The sequence below is a fragment of the Leptidea sinapis genome, chromosome 43 (assembly GCF_905404315.1).
Source record: "Leptidea sinapis chromosome 43, ilLepSina1.1, whole genome shotgun sequence".
In the NCBI taxonomy this organism is placed as follows: Eukaryota; Metazoa; Arthropoda; class Insecta; order Lepidoptera; family Pieridae; genus Leptidea; species Leptidea sinapis.
Genome location: NC_066307.1, coordinates 6616282 through 6637814, shown reverse-complemented (window position 1 = coordinate 6637814; position 21533 = coordinate 6616282). Strand labels below are relative to the sequence as shown.

At 34.2% G+C, this 21533-nt stretch overlaps 1 protein-coding gene across 3 annotated transcripts in view; it reads right to left on the bottom strand.

Moving 5' to 3' along the window:
- Positions 1 to 21533, bottom strand: part of LOC126976998 (SH3 and multiple ankyrin repeat domains protein 2) — a 281852-nt gene that overhangs the window by 193994 nt on the left and 66325 nt on the right. The gene's annotated exons all lie outside the window — the stretch shown is intronic.

Below are 21533 nucleotides of genomic sequence, written 5' to 3'. Positions count from 1 at the left end.
TCAAACATCACGTTGCAAATTTAGTTATTTGATATTTGCGCATGTTTTGGTTTTTAATTTTTAATTTGGCAATATTTATTCACAAAAATGGATTTAATTGTGAAGACACATGTTTCCTCAGCCACCTTAAGTTAAGAAACAGGGCAAAATAAAAATAAAAAATATTTTTTTTCAACTTTTGTGTTGATAAGGGTAGAATTTTCAAAATAATGCTTAAAAAATCATATCTTTTGAACTACTGGCCCTAGAACAGTAAAATTTGGTGTTTTCGAGAGATGATGACCACCCCTATCACGGGTATCCCGTTGGTCCACTGATTACGGGACACCCTGTATATTAATATGGTACAAGGAGTAGATATTAAAAGGTATCGAAACACGATTAAAATCTAATAAAGCCACAGAATAAGCAAAATTATTAAATCAAACAGCAAAGCTATTCCTATTTAATATTTATAGAACTGTTCAAATGTACATTTTGCTATCACAACCTCAATCGCTCAGATGTCCTCGGACAATGCAAAGTCGCAATTTCTTATGATTACTATCTGTATTATGAGCGCCCAATGCTTTAAAGAACTTTTCTACTGCCGAAGCGAGACGAAGTGAAGCGAAACGAAAAATATATTTCAAGAAACACTTTTTTTTAATGGTGGACACAAAGTTCGATCAATGTGCAAATGACGGTAGTGGATAGAAGTGACCGCTTAAATTATTTTATATCATAAACATCGCCTTGATGTTTCTACTTGTCATGTGTTTATAAGTTATTTATGGCGTTTGTTTATTCTAACGATGTATATTGTCAATTAAATTTGTCTAGCGAAATCCTAATCAGTTTCTCCACTCAAGCAACACAAATGCTTGTCCTAGACAAGATGTGAGCTGATTGTTATTTGATTGAGTTGGTGTTTAAGACATTTTTTTATGGGATTAGAGGAAGAACGAGCGTGTTAGTAAATTTACTTAAAAACTGCACTATTTAGGACCACCACACATCCAGATAGTTTAGAGTGATTTTAGATTTAGGTATATGAAATTGATCAGGACTTCCGAATGCACCCAGTAATAAGTACATTACAAAATTGCTGTTTTCGCAATTCGTTTGTTTATTGACAGCAATCGCGGATTATCGCTATAAGCAGGACCGTCAGTGGCATATGTGAGTTCCGTTGTTTTCATCCGAGAGGCCTCGGTGCAATCCCCGACCGCCACGTATCGAAACAGATAATTAGATAATTGAAGGAAAACATCGTCAGGAAACTTTAACAAATACGTTTTGTGTGTTCAATTAACTACCTCGCACTAGGCACTTAGGCCTAAAAAGGTATAGATTCAATATATTTTTACGAAAAATAGGCCCACAACAGACGTCGAAATCGACACGGCGCGCGACTCGATTGCAATTTTTTTGTTTAAATTATTAGAAGCGAGATTTTAATTCTCGTATCGCCTCGCTATAATGGAAAACCATCTTAATATAGTAGACACTTTATTCAAAGCTTGTCTTCCGTAAGGGCTGTCACTCTAAAAATTGCCTTCGTTATCAGGTCTGATGTGACGTAAGAAGGTAAATTAATCGACAGCATCCCTTGGTTGCATTGAGATGATGGACACAAGTCTTGAAACTGGTTTTAAATTTCGCGATTAGTAACTATTACAAGTGGTTAATCTTTATAAAACAATGTTGCGTTTCGTAATTTCTTTCTTTTTCGTGTGCCTTGGGTATAAAGGGGTTTGATTCTTACTGGTGCCCATATCATTCTATTATATTTAATACAATTAATAGAATATGTTTTGGATGGTGGAAATGTATTCCTAATAAACGACAAAAGAAATACTAGCTGAGAAGTGTGCAATGCAATTTTAAACTTGCATTTCAGCTTGGTCTTTTGTCGTCCATCTTGGAATAAATAGTTTAAAACATACATACATGGACACATAAAATATCCGCAATGCAATCAATTTAGTCATCCAACTGAAGTGAGCGGGCGCAGGGTACTTAATGCCTATTGGTTAGGTAACGATCACAACATATCATTAGTAATCGCTACTGGCTACTATATTTGGATTTATTTAAGATCTGAAAGCGTACGCTAATAAGGTATTAGTGTCTATGGGTAATAAGGTTGATGAGAACAAACAACACTTTATAGTATTTAATTGAGAAGTATAAAAATCAATAGAACGGCTTCTCACAGTAGGTCTGTCACTCTCCCACGGCGCGGGTCACTTTCCGATCAATGTAAAGTCGGGTTGATTACACATACCGCTATGCAGTGATGCCTTGTGAACACGACGGTAGTTACACGCTTAAAGTGGGGCCGTACCTCAGTTTATGTTACATGTGCTTTTTCTGCGATTAAACGTGTCAGTTGGCAATTACGTTGTGATTAAGTTATTTAATGGATTAGAAAAGATTCTCGCCGATCACCCGAAGCGAAATGATCATCGCTATTACATGCTCTCTTTGAAAACCTGCGGAATCTACGAAATTCTCAACTAACAACGCTGCAATTAAGTCGCGGTTGATCTGCAGATCAGACGTTGCATTGGCCATACTTACCAGTTGCCTTAAAACATTCATGTTCTTATGATTAAACTTGATCGTAAAGCGGTGATTTGAGAGGACAAAATAACTATCAAATAATTCCATCCAAGTATCCATCAAAATATGTATAAAAAAGGAAAATAAAATATACCAGACACAATAGATATACCATGTAGATATAATAACAAAGTATAAACTTATGTAACAACAATTTTTTTTTAATAATAATAATAAATATTTTGCTAAATTAACCTACACGGGCGAGGGTGTTGAAATAAATTTAAAAATAATTTAACACAAACCAATAGACCGAGAAAGACCGACTTTACTCGATATCTTGAAATTCCCGTGGCAGCCGACGATAATTACATTTTTACTGATGAACTTGTGAATTTTGATCATAGCTCATCACTGTTTCTTTAACAAAAATGTGGATCAGATTGCTACCAAAGCGCATTGCGACTACAACATTGATAGCATGAGTACAAAAGTGAAATAAGCAGTAAGTTAACAAGACTAAACAAAACAATTGTAAAATGTTAAAACTCCATCACTATGCCCGTCTTATCAGCTGTTTGAATTGGTTTCATACAATAAACCACACGACGCAATTTATTACCTCGACATAAAACACTTTTATCAAAACTTCTCTAGTAGGAATCTCAAGTATTTTGATACTTTAATACGCAGATAATCGTTTTATTATCACTGATATTATATAGTATTTGAATAACTCTCAAGGTTTGTAGGCATTTTTAATTGAGGAAATTGTAGCAATATTGTTGAACCACTGTTAATAATATATCTAACAATTCCTAAGATAACGCACTTTTGAATGGCGAAGAGAATTCGACTTTTTCACGATATAAAGAGGCTACTTACTTACTATATTTCTATAGACAGAAATATTCGAAACAGAAGAATGAAGCCTTTTTAAATTTGAAATGCCACACTTTTCACCTGGATAATAATTGAATGATACACAGTTCGGCTCGACGCCCGCGTGCATGTTCAAAAACCACTTATCTACTAACTACTGGTAACCTAAAATGCACGCCATGCTCCTGTGATTCCTCTGGTACTGCAAGAGAGCGTGGGCGTTTGTTTATTCTCGAATTCTCTACAAAAACCGGAACCTGATGTTGATCAATTATTTCTAAATTCTGTCTCCAATCTCGCATCACATTTACCAGTGGTAGGATCCTTTGCACAGGATGCCGGTTAGGTTATGAGTACCTCAACGGCGCCTATTTCTGCCGTGAAGCAGTAATGTGTAAACATTACTGTGTTTCGGTCTGAAGGGCGCCGTAACTAGTGAAATTACTGAGCAAATGAGACTTAACATCTTATGTCTCAAGGTGACGAGTGCAATTGTAATGCCGCTCAGAATTTTTAGGTTTTTCAATAATCCTGAGCTGCACTACTTTGTAATGGGCGGGGCGTATCTATTACCATCAGCTCAATGTCATGTTCGTCTCGTCCCTTTTTTTTCATAAAAAAAATATTTTCGAGTGAGCGGATTTTGAAGTTCAATAAGTAATTTGAAATCCTATTTTGAATTAAAAAATGATTTTGAATTTAACGACTGTGACACTTTGGTGATGGTGAGCTCGATGGAATTTAATAATTTACCATTAACACCACCCGGGATTTGTTCGAATAGCAACACGAATAACAGCGGGAATCGAACCCACAATTGGTTGGTCGATAAGCCACCTACAATCATTAGTCATAAGAACCTGTGACAGAGTAACATCTATTTCGTTTAAAAGGTACAATAGAAGTTGATTACCAATAACAACTGCGAACAATACGACTGTTTGAACGCTTGAATCGAATTTTGCAATCGCAAGGCGTATCGAGATTCGAGATAAAACTTCACATGTTTTATAAACATTACCACTTGGAAGTAATGATATTATTTATAATATATCGTTACTTCAAGTGTATATAATATAAAAGTATAATAAATAAATTCAAATTCAAATATTTTTATTCAAAATAGGATTTGACATCACTTATTGAAAGTCAAAAACTACCACCCATTCCAAAATGAATGCCTCAGACCTGAGAAGAACGGGCGCAATAAACTCAGCAGGCTTTTTTTTCATCGACAATATATGTTTACAAAGTAATATTGTACAATTAAACTTATTTTTTAATAGCCTGAGGGCGGTCTCTCGATTCTCAATCTGTGGTATCATTAATAAAGTCATTTATGTTATAGTAACCTTTACCACACAAACGTTTTTTAACAATTCTTTTGAATAACGTAATACTTTTGTTTTCAAAATTTTCTGGGATCTTGTTGTAAAAACATAAGTAAACATCGCCCCACAAAAGTCTTACTAACTCGACTTAGCCGAGTAGTAGGCATTATAACATTAAACGTTAATATTATGGCTATGACAGTTTTTAGCAAATTGACTTATGTGCCTATGAACATACACTACATTATCAAGAATATATTGAGAAGCAACAGTCAAGATGTTAATTTCTTTGAATATTGCTCTCAATGATTCTTTAGGACCTAGGTTATAATAAAAAAAAGAGTTTAATTGCTGTACTAATTTTTCATAGTACTAATGAAATAAAATAAAAAGTGCCTCTAAAAAAATAACAGCAGACGGTCATTACTCTCGTTCTGTCTTCCGACAAAGGCCTCCTCAAAAGATTTCCATTCTGTCCTGTCTTTTGCTGTACGATTCTATAGTTGCATAGATGGGAAGAGGACTTTAAGAAAATAGCGGTATTTTCTTAAAGTCCTCTTCCCATCTCATAGGCTGTCTAACTCTATTTATTTTACTGTCTAGTGGTTGGCATTCAGTTATTAGTCTTGCCGATTTCTCGGTCTTTTCTCTTATCATATGACCTGTCCATTTCTACTTAAATTATTTGAATATTGTGCATGCATTCATAAAATTTGTCTTATTTTTAATGGCTTTTTATAAAAAAAAAGTATAATACAATGTACTGAATAATAAATCTGATTTGAAGCTTTATTCAAAAATTAAAAATATATCCCATAACTTTAATGTTTTCACTTATCGAATAATTAACCAAGTCAACAGTTTTTGCGGTCAAACCAAACGTTTTGAAATACCCTCAACTTATGGTTAATATGGCTGACCAAATACAAACAAGTACGATATTAAGACAATTATTGTTATATTTCTATAATCATTGAACTTTAAAAAATGTTATAGCTAAAATTGTTAATGATAGTTTAATTTTAAATAACTAGTATTTAAAATAATAAATAATATAGCCAATGAAATAATATAGAATAAGTTTAATTTTTTGTATTAAATTTATGCATAATGAATAATTATTATTAATAAAAAAAATATTTTTGCATTAACGATATTAAGCATGATTAGAAAAATAACGGTAATATTTATTTGTTATGATAAATGTTAGTAGTTGTTACCAATCGTAAATTCTGTTATAGCACCTTTAAGAAATGACTTTTTCACATCCGTTTAATGAATAAATATAATTTTATATCAAATCTAGCATCAAAAAATATATTTTCGTGAGTTCCCAGAAAAATTGCTGACAACACTATAATTAATTAAAAATTCAACCGGAATTCAAAACAGATTTCGCAGACACAACAACCATAGGGCTGTCACCGCTTTTGTAATTAAATTAATTTTGACATAACGTTCAATATATAGATGAGTGCCAATTAATAGTGACATTTCTATTTATATTTGCAAACCCAATAGTTATGATAGAAAAATTAATCAACTTAACGTTAGCATTTTCTGTTGTCTCGGTATTTCTAATTTTAAGACAACCCACTCGCAAAAATATATTTTTTAAATATTGAATTTGATATAAAATACCTTTCAACTGATTGGTAATGCATATTCAACTCCTCTAACTACCATTAGATGAATAATAGCAACTTTTAAGCTTGATATTAAATTGTATGCATTTAGAATGGTATTTAAATAAGATAATAAACTTCGGATACATATCCAATCACTTTGTTCCGATAAACCCTAAACTAAACCTAAGCTTTGACAATCTCCTGTCACAATAAATGTCGTTCTGATTTGTACCCTAATTATAGTCTTAGATTATTTATAGACTGTGACAGACATCGAAAAAAAGTAGAACTAACCTCTATTTTGAGCAATTCACGCACACTAACACAAAGTGTCATACAAATCTCGAGTGTAAGACGTAGCTTGTCACGCACACTAAAGTATTTTTCCTTGCCTGTTTTTATCGGTTGTCTAACAGCAAGAGACTCTATCAAGACGTATAAATTATCTAAGGCTTCTCGTTGACTTCGGAGGGATCACGTTATTACTGCCGTCCATTGCTTTGAAAAATCCAGATGCTGATCCCAAAGTCCTTAATAAGTTTAAGGGTTACACATCCAAATGGTGAGGATTTTACTTAATATAAGTTTGCATATTGTTGGAAGTCGGTTGTAGAAATCAGTCGAATAATTTATTAGAATCACACCTCGTCCTATGCGATAGAAGGTACACAAAGGAACTGCAAGGTATCCTTCATCAAATACTAGGATCTCTGAAAATTCGGGCAATTTCACACGGTCTATTTATTTACTTAAACAAGTAAGTAGGAGGGTTTATTAAAATTGTTTATTTTTCCATATTTTTAATAAAATAATAAGTTTTTAATACTACTTAAAACAAATATGTCATTTAGTATTTCCGATACTTCACGATTCTCAAGCAAGTCGTAGATATATTCGACCAAAAATTGTGAAGCCAATTGAAACATAAAAATAATTGGATATCTGATATGAATCAGATATATCTAAGAAGTTTATTTGCAATAGTTATAAATATCAGTTATAATACTTTAAAATTATCATATTGTTCGACTACCGTTGGATTGATGACCGAAATGTTTTTGTACAAAATATCTAGAAACCTACTGGATTGTCTACGACTGTTGTCTCGCACAAGCTCTTGCAAAACGTACTTGTGACCTTCAAGGCTATATTTGTAGAAGATCTTTTATCTACACAATCAATCTGGGCTTCTATAGCTTGTCGCCGCGGATTTCAGGCATATTTCGCAGCAATGTAGATATAAAAAATATTGTACAATACAAAACTCACAGTCATATCTAATGCATAGTACATAAAATTGCAACACCTTTATCAATTTTCTTCTTTGTTTTCATACTTTTACGGATTCAATACATATTAGACCTTTAATAAATAAGTTATGTTTGCCTCTAATTGGATCTTAATTCTAACATGGTAATTAATAATTATTATTGTAGCTCAATTATTATTGTATGTTTAATGAAAATCTATCGGTGAACCATTAAATAACTACATTTAGATATTGCAATAAAAAATAAACTTCTACTAGACTTAGAAACCGTATCGTGGCTTTAAACGCCAATATTGCTATGGATTTTCTAAGAAGTTCAAAAGTTTTCCGAAGAGCTTGTGGTTAGGCGTACTAGTAGCAGTTTCGCAGTTCAAAAGAACTGTGTATCGTTAGTTGCCTACAACTCGGGAAATAGCAACAGCGAGTTATCCGACTTCGCACAGTTCGTGGTATTCTTAATAGCATTGTAGAAACAGAAATGTATGGAGCTCCTTGATATATTTTTTTTAATTTTTTGTGTCTATAGTGGCGTTGGTTTATTATTATTATTAAATATTGGATATTTATATAATTTATTAAAAATTTCGAAACCATCGGTTTGATACTCAATCTTACCCACCTTTTACTCTGCTTGTGTGACTTGCATCAACGACGGCACTGGTGTCAACTAGTGGTCGGGAATGATTTTTAACTCGAGTCAAAGCCGAAAGCTTTTGGAAGTCGCCCGTGGTTGACTGAAGTACACTACACTATTCACTTTTGCCAAATAAGGTCATATTCTTGAGCAGTGTAACCATTCCCCTCTACAAGTTATTTAAGAACCCGAAGTGTACACGATTAGTTTCAGTCTTTTAATGCTAATATTTGATATATTTTTAATTTTTGTAACCATCTATATAACTATAATTATATTAGTGAAAGAAGAAGTAGATAGTTCAAATAAGTAATTTGACATGCTTAGTATTTTTTCAATAAACAAATAACATAACCGAGAATTTTTAATTAAAACAGGGTTAAGATAAAGTGTCTCTCATATTCAAGCATACTATTTAAAATATTTTTATATAATATCAATTGATCTTGCTGGAAAATGATTGATGAAAGAGATTTAGGTCAGCCGCTGTTCATTTCATCTCAGCTAGCGTAGATCAGCTGTATTTATATAAGTATTCATTTCGACTTAGTTTTCTCATAAAATAGCACCGTTAAAGTATATTTATGATTCATAAAGTTAGCACGTACACATTAAGAGAGTACTTTAATTGAAATTGCTAGAGATTCTATCGAGTCCTCTCTTGAGAGGGTTGCGGTATGTGGTAAAATGAATTTTGTCCAATTTAACCCCCAAAAGAATCAAGTTTGGGTGTTTAACACTAAAAAAACACTAACGACGTATCACAGCTCTTCCACAACACTTCCCTTAAACCCTCGCCTAGTTTCGGAATTCCAGGTCTCAAAATCTCAAGCGATTGCCAATTTCGCGGTCATTTGGAAGGCAAAGCCAAAGTGGCTTCGAAGAAGCTGGGCGTCATTAATACAGCACGGCAATACTTCAAGTCGGCCCACATTCTAGCGGTCTACAAAGCGCAGGTCCGGCCACATATGGAGTATTGCTGTCATGTCGGGTCTGGCGCACCCCAGTATCAGCTCGAACCAATTGACCGCTTGCAACGCAGAGGTGCTGGAATTGTCAGAGACCCCGTCCTCTGTGAACGGCTAGCTAACTTGGCGTTGCGTAGGGACGTCGCTTCATTGTGTGTCTTCTAGCGTATTTATCACAGGGAGTGTTCCGAAGAGCTGTTTCGGCTGATACCTGCCGCCGAATTCCAACGTCGCACAACACACCACAAATTAGCTTAACATCCCCACCATCTGGATCCTCCACAGTGCGGTTTTGAAGGAACTTCCTACCACGTCCTACCAAACTGTGAAATGAGCTTCCTTTTACGGTGTTACGACGAGGGTACTTTCAAAATATGCGCGTAGGTACACTTTTTAAGGGGCCGGCAACGCTCTGCAAATACTGTTTTTAGCAATCTAACCACAGTTTCCAGTTTCGCAGGTTTTCCTTTACAAAACTAGCCTAAGTTATTCATTATTACGTCACCATATACTTATCAGTAAAAAGTCTGACTATTTTGGAGACTAGCAGGCACGAACCGACTTTTTTGCGGTGTTATGACTATTAGTTTCCAGATTCAAATGGGGCTAGTACCCCGTACGTAGAATACGTAGCTTACCAACGTACGTTACCCACCGAAATCTAAAATAGAGTATTGTACTCTTTTGCATATAATGTGTACTTTAAAATATTTAACACTCATATATATAGTACACTGTCTCTCATACTCTTTTTGGATATACCGTCTCTTTGGCACATTCCAGCAATGAGCATAACACAAACAACTTGTTGATTTAGCTAATAATAACTGAACACAATTCCACATATATTAAATATTTTGTCAATGTGACGAGCTATTGAAGAAAAAAATATATATTTTGAAATTTTAATGTTACTGCGTTTAACTTATTTACCTTCTTTATTTAGGCACCATCTCTGAAATGAGATGGGAAATAATTAAGTTTTTTGAGTCAGCAACTCCAGCTGTAGATTCAAATTATTGGGCTAATGAGAAAATTTCAAAATTTTAGCTCTAAGTTAGCTTTTGGTATGTGTCATTTTAGTTATTGAATTGACATTTAGACATTACAAAAACTTCTATAAATACTATAAGGTTATAGGTAACTGAGAATAAACCAAGAATATGCAAAATGTTTACAAATAGACATTTTACTTATGATTGGTTTACTCGGACATATAACGTTTCCCGCGTTTGCATTTGCAAGGCTGACTGATATTCGGAAAACTTCAGAATTATCATTGTATTGACAGTCAGCGATATAGCCAACATTTTGCATATTCTTCGTTTAGTCTCATGTATAACTTTATACCAAGTTTATTTGTAAGGCCGTTCAATTTTATTAATTTTAACGTATTCTCCCATCTATGACAGATGGGAGAATAACTTCTCAAATATGAGGTTACGTTTGAATTTCATTCAGACACATATTTTAAATATCTGCTCATAACCACCGCCAGTGAAACAGTTTTTCACTGAAATATATAACAGAATAGCTACGTAGCTACGTATCTGCAGGTAGGTAAGCCATACAAACGCGTTCCGTGGTTGGTACAGGCAGGAAACTATACCTCTGTTTAAATAACTACTCGTGTTTGAATACAATTTAACAGCGCCAACTCGGTAATTGTTTCAATTTAAATTTATAGACGGGATGTGACAGTGTTATAAAAAGTTACGTACAGGTGCTATTCTGATAAGATAAATTACTTGAATTTAATTATATACTATATATGGAATTTTTGTGTAATATATATATTTTTAACAGTCGGTATTAATAAAATTAACTCGTGATATGAAACTTAAAATAAATAAAATATTACACATAATTAAGAAGTGTAATTACACGCCGCGAAACTTGTTTGTGATTAATCTTCTTAAATTAATTTTTATTTTTAATCAACTTCAAAAAGGAGGAGTAATGCAATTCCGCAGATTTTTTTTGATTTTTGTTACACCAAATCTCCGCTGTTGCTATCAACAAGGTCTATACCTTATTTGGATCAGAATTGAAGAACATTCTACAAGATGTTTTAAATTAGATATAAAAATCTATACATGTAGACAAATATAGCGTGCAAAGAACTAGTGCAACTTAAGGTTAATTAACAAGGAAAACACGTGAAAATCGTTAAAAAATAACCTACATATGGAACCGTCAGTGTACGAAATTGGAGTTTATTTTTATTTTTTGTGATACACCTTTTTAAAGTAGTCAGTGCCACAAACTGCTTACAAGTTAGTTTGTGATGGCGCGTGTGATTGCGTTTATAATCTAGATCAGCGGTTCCCAAACTTTTGCAGTTCACGGCGCATATACAGGCTTAGCTCGTCAAAGTAAGGTACAATCAGGACTTACAACGGTACGAGGCAAGGAACATCTTCAATATGAAGATTATCCCACATTGATATTTACTACTTATTTAACAAGAATGCCAGTGGGAGGCTCCTTTGCACAGGATGCCGGCTAGATTATGTATTATGTACCAGAACGGCGCCTATTTCTGCCGTGAAGTAGTAATGTATAAAGATTACTGTGTTTCGTACTGAAGGGCGCCGTAGCTAGTGAAATTACTAGGCAAATGAGACTTAACACCTTATGTCTCAAGGTGCCGAGCGCAATTGAAGTGCCGCTCAGATCTTTTGCGCTTTTCAAGAATCCTGACCGACATTGCATTGTAATGGGCAGGGCGTGTACCATCAGCTGAACGCCTTGCTTGTCTCGTCCCGTATTGTCATAAAAAAGGGCACTAACTAAGACATTTCCATATTAAATTTTTATCGTGAACTGCAATAATAAAGGTTCTTCGTCTCCCGTATCTAAACATTTTTTAAGTCTGCCTTTCAGCGGCCGACACGTTTCATAGACCGGTTCAATTCAGACCTTATTAACTTCAACGTATACGTTTCACCATGGATGATGCAACGGGCCCACAATACACTAGGATCTATTTAGACAAACTTTTCCCAATCAAAAATATTTTATTATCTTCTCAAGAATTTCAAGCAAGTTTAAAGTCACGACGGTACACTTTGAGAACCACAGATCTAGATAAAACTAAATAGCCTTAATAATACTGCACCCATATTTAGTAAACGGTATTAAGTCAAACGAATCAAGTTCGTATATTTAAATAGGTATGAGTAATGTAATAAATAAAATTTAAATATTATTAAAAGAAAATTACTTTACCTAGATAAACTTATAAAAAAACTTTAGGTAAGTGTTATTATGAATTAAGCATAATTACAATACATAATACAATTAATTTAAGACCACAAATGCCTGTAGCAATGGCATTACTTTGGGCAGTAGGTACCCTAGTCTAATATATAAAATACTCATGTCGCGGTGTTTGTAGTTAAACTCCTTCGAAACGGCTTAAACGATTCTCATGAAATTTTGAGTGCATATTGGGTAGGTCTGAGAATCGGACAACATCAATTTTTCATCCCCCTAAATGTTAAGGGTGGTCCACACCAATTTTTTTTTTACATTTTTTTGCCTCATTTTTTAAAATTTGTTTTATTATGAGTCATCATTAAAAAATACATACAACTACAATTTTCACCCATCTACGATCAACAGTTACTTTTGTATCGCGATTTTAATATCGGCAATACAACGTTTGCTGGGTCAGCAGTACTTAATATAAAATTATGTACTCACCCACATTTTTTATTTTACATAATATTATGTTCATGTTTTTCTGACTCTATCTGTAAGTTTAATTTTTTTTTGTTTAGAGCATTGGTAAGAAGACCATCAGCTCAAACCAAATAACAATAAAAGTAGAATATTGAAATCACCTTTCAATAAACTCAGGTAGGTTTGTGGACAAAAATAATTCTTGATGTAGGTTTGACCTCCGTTTTATTCTATTCAGTATTCTGACAACAGCTAATAACATACTGATAAATAAAAGCATTCATATTCAGCGACAAACTAGGCATTAAGTATGCACGAAGGTAGTGTAGGCTTCTCAGTGCCTCCCTTAGCAGTATAGGTACCACCAGTGGGAGGCTCCTTTGAACAAGAAGCCGGCTAGATTATGGGTACCACAACGGCGCCTATTTCTGCCGTGAAACAGTAATGTGTAAACATAACTGTTTATCACTTTAATTAAGTAGTCGCCTAGGGCATCCCGTCTAGGGGGGAGTCATAGACAGCATCTAAAAAAACTGCTAACACAAAAGGCTGGCTAAAAATCTCAAATCTGCGCGGATTAATTGACTAGAGCTTTTTACCAAATCCGATCATGTGTTTAGACTATAAGGTTCGGTTATTTTGTTACAGTACTTATGTACTAGATAATTAGTGGATAGGGGTCATTATTTTTTATTCATTGTGACTTATCTTTGATAATAAATATAAGTATCAGTAATCGGTTATCTATTAAGTTTACAAAGTTACGACTGCTATATAAGTTATATGTTAAGTTAATTGATTCGTACATAGTACATACTACATACAAATCGATAAACAAGTTCTATTCTTTCGCACAATAACAACCTCTATTTTTACCATCGAACAAAAAATGAAGGTCAGCGTAAAAACGTTAAAGGTATATTTAAGAAATAATACAATTATTCGGAATGTATTTACAAATGATTATTTTATCATCTCTGATTAATATCTTGCAATACTTACCACAGGTAAATTACGAAAGATAAAATCCAATTTTGGCACACAGAATAGGTATCAACCTTATGTCACACACACGCGAAAACACTCACTAACGAGAAACTAGTGTTGTGGGTAAATATCGCGGTAAGTACGAGAATTTTCAACAGTACGTACGTCTACTAACTGACGCTTATCAACCGAGACTGGCGAACGGCGATCGACGATGGTAATCGTAGAACGAGTTCAAAAATGAATGGAATGCTACTCTGTGGCGAGCGAATGATATCTGACATTAATTTAAATTTGCCGCGTAACCAGCTCGTCAAACTATATACCTCTATATAGCACAGAAGCGAATTAATCTATATACAGGGTGTCTCAAGGCTATGCCACAGGTAGGGGAAGTACCTTGTTGTTTTTTAAATTTAAATAAAGTCTTCCCTTAGTAAAATACTACACTTACAATATTTAATATACTTCCCCTCCATGTGGTGTAGCCGTGTGACGCCCTATATATATATATTAATTTCCTTCTGTGCTATATTTATCTAATATATAAAATTCTCGTGTCATGGTGTTAAACCTTGAACTCCTCCGAAATGGCTTGACCAATTCTCATGAAATTTTGAGTGCACATTGGGTAGGTCTGACAACATCTATTTTTCATCCCCCTAAATGTTAAGGGTGGTCCACACGATTTTTTTTTTTAATTTTTTTGACATTTATTTTATACAGATTAAAAAATACGTACAACTTCAAATTTTCACCCATCTACGATCAACAGTTACTTTTGTATCGCGATTTTAATATCGGCAATACAACGTGTGCTGGGACAGCTAGTATACTTATATATAGTTTGACGACATACATTGATATTATCACAAGAATACTAATATGGAATACTAATACAAAATACGGAAGCTAAATAAGTACTTTACAGAATTTTTGTCTGTATGTATGTCCGGGCAAAAACGACTTAACAAGTTCACAAGCACGAATTGCCTAGTATTTTTGTTGTTCATAGCGTTACCACGGACGACGTCGCAGGCAATAGCTAGTAGCAGCAGTTAAATACTACTAAACGATAAATATTTGAATATTTGGAGATCTCGAAAACGGCTCTAACAATTTTGATTAAATTTACTATAAGGCGGTTTTTAGGAGGGAAAAACCGATACGGCTTTCATGTCTAGGTAAACACCGAACAAAATCAGTTTATTTAAGTTACAGCTTCTTGCGTTATTCTATAGACTAAATATAAAAAGTCGTGAAAGTCATTTGGTTCCACAGTCTATAAATTCATTAATTATTTATTAAAAAAATATAAACACAGATCTAATAAAGCTTATGATAATTTTGATCAAGGAGAACATTAAAAAAAGTAAATGCCTTCAATAATTAAATGATATTTATATGATTTAACTTAGTAAATACAAAATTTTTTAGCACTTTCTTTTATTGCACACTGTGAAAACTGGAGTATTCATCTCTGGAATAAATCCTGTCCTAGTCAGCGTTAGTTACCTTAAGGACGCGTTTACGAATCCGACAAAAATAAGATATTTTTCGTTAGAGTTTGTGATGAAATGAAACTAAATCTAACAAAACTAAAAATTGCCACAAATAGATTACTTCTTTATCTCCAATAAGCGGGAAATTTTTGCTTTGAAATTTTGATATTTTATGTCGTAAAAACGATTATCCGTTACCTCTTCACACAAAATTGACGAAATGGGGCTTCATTCAGGATCAGTTTTCTGCTACTACTTACATAATTTTATCTCTTAAAAATTACGTGAGGAAAGCAAATATAATATTTTCAGAAACACGGGAAATAAATTAATGAATATGTTATAAATAATCTCAGAAAAATAAAATGAATCGTCTAAAATTCATATATATTTCTGATAAGCATGAGCTTTAAGGTAAGTCCTTAACAATGCTCGGGATCCAATATAACGTCCATGTCGTGTGTAAGTCCTTAATTCCCTAGATCTACAATTTTTTTATGAAAATAATGGACGAGACGAGCAGGACGTTCAGTTGATGGTAATTGATACGCCCTGCCCAATATGCGGCACTACAATGTAGTGCCGCTCTCATTGCTCAGGATTCTTGAAAAACACAAAAATTCTGAGCGGCAATACAATTGCGCTCGCCACCTTGAGACATAAGATGTTAGTCTCATTTGCTGAGTAATTTCACTAACTACGGCACCCTTCACACCGAAACACAGTAATGCTTACACATTACTGCTTCACAGCAGAAATAGGCTCCGTTGTGGTACCTATAAACTAGCCGGCATTCTGTGCAAAGGAGCCTCCAAATTTAATTGACTAAAATGACAGCTTAATCTCTTCTAATATTTAAAATTCCCATGTCGGGGTGTTTGTGGTTAAACTGCTTCGAAACGGCTTGACCGATTCTCATGAAATTTTGAGTGCATATTGGGTAGGCCTGAGAATGGGACAAAATTAATTTTTCATCCCCCTAAATGTTAAGGGTGGTCCACGCCAATTATTTATTTTTTATTTTTTTGACATTTTTTTTTAAATTTGTTTGATTATGAGTCAGCATAAAAAAAACATACTACTTTAAATTTTCACCCATCTACGATCAACAGTTACTTTTGTATCGCGATTATAATATAGGCAATACAACGTTTGCTGGGTCAGCTAGTTATTATATGTTATTAAGAACGTGGAGCCACCCTCAAAAAAGTCTAAATATGAACACGCAATTACTTAATTAAAATCAATAATGTAGTTACATAATGAAATGAGTAAAAGTTACTATTGGCAGCTACATTACAAAAGGCGCAATCGATGCAAGTCACCTACTTTCATACTTTGTTTAATAAAATGATTAACATACCCATGAGAATTATAAACTTTCGGAACTTTTACATTACGCCTTATGGTTTAGCGTTTAAGGTTGCTTTTCAACAGTTTTTATGTCGTATTTCCTAGATTCGTTCACGCATGCGCAAGTTTCATTGTCTTAGCAAACATAACAAGTGTACGTTTTTAATAATAGCCTATTCATGTTTAAAATGTTGAGGAAAAATGGCGGCTGGGCCTTCGATGAGACAACGAGTAGATATTTAAGAGATGTTGTAACACAAACAATTTGAACGATCTACTAAAATTATTCTACTATTCTCCCTTCTGACAGACCTTCTGAAAAAATATTTGCACTGTCAAAAGAAAGCATACGCAAATTAAATTTGAAACAATTTATGAACGATGTGTTACTCGAACCCGTGACCTCAACCGTTCGAGTGACGTAAAGTTCATAAATCTTGATATGTCTTGTTCAACTCACAGGCTGTGGTTTCATCTACAGGATCTACTTTACAGTTTATAACCTGCTCAACCCCAATATTTGCATGTTAGGAAATTGACCTGAGATGTCGCTCTTTCAAATCTTAACAATTTATTGACATCTGACTACTGACATAATACCTACTTTATTTTAATAAAATTATACTAAAAGACAAGATATCCATTTAAATAACTCGTGTATATATTTCGTGAATATAATCTTATATATAAAATTCTCGTGTCACAATGTTCGTTCCCGTACTCCTCCGAAACGGTTTGACCGATTCTCATGAAATTTTGTGAGCATATTGAGTAGGTCTGAGAATCGGCCAACATCTATTTTTCATACCCCTAAATGTTAAGGGTGGTCCACACGAATTTTTTTTTTTAATCTTTTTGACATTTTTTTTTAAATTTGTTGGATTATGAGTCAGCCTTAAAAATACATATAACTTCAAATTTTCACCCATCTACGATCAACAGGTACTTTTGTATCGCGATTTTAATATCGGCAATACAACGTTTGCTGGGTCAGCTAGAAATAATATATTATGTAATATGTTTGAGTCTGCAGTTAACCATAGTTTATAAAAATAAATATAACTATCAAAATATTTAACATTTTTGAGTTATCGAATGTAAAATATTTGTAAATTATGAATTTAACACTCATTATAATTAATTTCAATATAAGTGTCCATTGATCTTAAGAGGGTCATGCAACAGCCTCTGGCGTTAAAATAACAAAAATTAACTGTGTAATCATTACCACATAATATTATAAAGGTGGGAGCATATTAAAGCATTAAAGTGTAAATGATGTAGACTCTGTTTCTTATTTATTAAGAATTAAAAAAAATTGCAAATATCATTGTTTGTACATTATGGGTAGTGTCGTTCCCTTCCCTAAAATATGGCCTATAAAAGCGATGGTTGACCCATGTGTCATGATGACCTGACTAATTATTGATGAGCTGACTTATTTTCTTGTCAAAGTAAAAAAAATGAAAACTTAAAGGGCTATTTCTTTATCTAACGGGCAAGCAACTCCCTAGTTTATCTATGATCCTCGGATCTTTTGACATCAGGTGATGCGTATGCTCGTTTGTCTTCCTATTCCATAAAAATCTGCTATTGTAACAAGACAAACTTGAATTTAAATAGGACTGTATATTAATGAGTACCAGTGATACTGTCAAAAAATTAAAACTGCTAAGTATATATAGGTTTCTTGTTTTTCTAAAGATTTTGTAAATATATAAATTATACGTAATAATTGTTACAAAAATGTACATTCTGTTCAATTAAGCAAATGAGTGGTGAAAAATTCAACACAAATCGCCTACCTAGGCAAATTCTCAAAATATTTATTCAAATAAGTTTGAAGTAAGTGGTTTTCAATCGTCATTATTTTTTCATTTAATCTTCCGTAAAATCCTTAAATTTTGAAAAACGAGCACCCATGAGAAAAACACTCAAGAAAAGTACTGCGCATCCTTTTAACCACAGTCTTGTTGAATATAAAAGCAGTTCTATGTGTGTCCGCTCACCTTAAGAAGGTCGTTCAACAGCCTCGCGGCTATGCAGAATGTAGACAGAAAGTACAGGATCGAATCTGCGTGTTATCTGGACAGCCGTTAATCGTGCTTCGACTTGGATATACATCTGGGCTTATCACTGGCGGCCAAGACACGGCCCTTGATACTGTTATACATTGACCAGTCAAAGAATAACTTATAACGTAGAAACGGTAACATTACTGTTCCATATTTGAATCAAGCGTCGATAATTTTCAAAACGAATCAACTCTTTTTATGGAATATTAACAGGGAAGCGTATCTGATGGTAACGCCACCAAATCTCTCTTGCAAATAACCACAGTAGCGTTTCCGGTCTTTTAGATATATTTACGCGTTTATTGAATGTTGCATCGACCTGAAAACATCGCGCAAGGATTTTCATTTAATAGTTAAATAAAATTATGGAAAAGGAGGACAAACGAGCGTACGGGTCACCTGGTGTTAAGTGATCACCGCCTTCCACATTCTCTTGCAAAACCAGAGGAATCACAGGAGCTTTTTTTTGAGGGTACCCACGTCCCGGAAACACTGCACAAGGATGCTCATTCCACAGCTTTGTAGTAGTGGAAGAAAGCTTCTCGAGAACCGCACTGTACAGGACCGCCACACATCAAGATGGTGGGGATCATATCCTAATTTGTGGCGCGTCGTGCAAAGGTGGAATTTGGTGGCAGAAATCAGGCTAAATAGCTCTTCGGAACACTTCCCGTGATAAATGCTCAGAATGCCACCTGATCCATTTATTTTTGTTATTGTATTGTTTTGTCTACAAATGAGTTGAAGTTAAAAGCGCTAGCTAAGTAAGCTAATTGTGTAATAAAAATAATATAACAATGAATTTTAAAAGCACATGTCATATTGTGTTCAACTGTTTAAAATCCTCACAACTGGACCATTTGCCTCAGCGAGACTCATTAACATAGGCACAAAGCAACAGATAAACCAACAAAAGTGACTGTGTATTATTTATAATGGTTCCACTCCCGTTACATTCGATCTCCGAACCGCAATCGTACCATTGGAAAATTATCGAAGCCTCCGTGCGAGGTCAACAAAGTAAGACAAATATACGAAAACAGTTCTTAATCGCATTGAGTTACAGTCTTGAGTCGTGTGCTATGTTTATTGTTTTTATCGTCTAGGGACGGTCAGTTACTTCTTATTCTGTGGTAAAGTTTTTCTAATGGTGCCAGTTCATCAGTACAGTTGTACTAATTATGATGTATGCGGTACCAATTTAGATAGACATACTTTAAAAGTAGATCTAAACGATGTTATTGTTAAGTTGTATTTTATAGATTATATTCACATATTTTGATAAAAATAGGAATTCAAATCATTCTATTCGAAAATATATGAATCAGATTTGAGAAGAAACTCAGTGGGTTTCTTTTTTTAATAAAATTTCTTCGGATCAAGCCGATTTTACCTGAATGATCGTTACAAAGCCCGAGCGTAACGGCCCAATCTCGTTTAATACCCACAAAACTACTTAACGCACCTATAGAAAACGTCACTCCTAAAATAAGATAGCCAGTATTTGTAAGTGAAAAAAAATTACCAAAACTACTATTTGTCTTGGGCGACGCAGACTATATATATAAGTAATCCTTTTACAAACTTCACAAATAATGCGCTGACCTAAAGACACACTCGCACCTAAAGAACCAGCAGTGTATAAAAGTAATTGTAATTTTGAGAGTTCAAGGAACACAAAAGGGCTGTTCAAGATCAAGGACACCCAAAAGTCAGCATAAGTCCAATATTTGTAGTATATATGTAGTATATAAATCACTGCACTGGACGAGCTACACAAAAAGCAGCTCGAATTGTCGGGGACCCAGTGCTCTGTGAACGGCTGGATCACTTGGCGTTGCGTAGAGACGTCGCTTCATTGTGTGTCGTCTACCGCATTTATCACGGGGAGTATTCCGAAGAGCTGTTTAACCTGATTCCTGCCGCTGAATTCCACCTTCGCACGACACGCCACAAGTTAGGATATCATCCTCACCATCTGGATGTGTGGCGGTCCTCCACAGTGCGGTTTTCAAGGAGCTTTCTTCCACGTACTACAAAGCTGTGGAATGAACTTCCTTGTGCGGTGTTTCTGGGACGATACGACATGGGTACCTTCAAAAAAAGCGCGTACACCTTCCTTAAAGGTCGTCAACGCTCCTGTGATTCCTCTGGTGTTGCAAGAGATTGTGGGCGGCGGTGATCACTTAACAACAGGTGACCCGTACGCTCGTTTGTCCTCCTATTCCATAAAAAAAAACAAATAATAAATAAAAGGGTATCTTAATAGTGCAGAAAATAATCTTTAATGAATCAATAAACCAGTATGTCGCAGTTAGACGACCAAGTGAAAATGTTGGTAAATTTGATATCTCAAAAGAATTTGCTGTTACATAATTGCATGATTTTAAGGCTTCGAAATTTTTATTTAGTTGCCATTTCATTATAAGGCTCCGTAGTGAACAAGAAACCATTATAATTATTAATCTTATATATAAAATTCTCGTGTCACAATGTTCGTTCACGTACTCCTCCGAAACGGCTTGACCGATTCTCATGAAATTTTGTGAGCATATTGAGTAGGTCTGAGAATCGGCCAACATCTATTTTTCATACCCCTAAATGTTAAGGGTGGTCCACACGATTTTTTTTTAATTTTTTTGACATTTTTTTTAAATTTGTTTGATTAT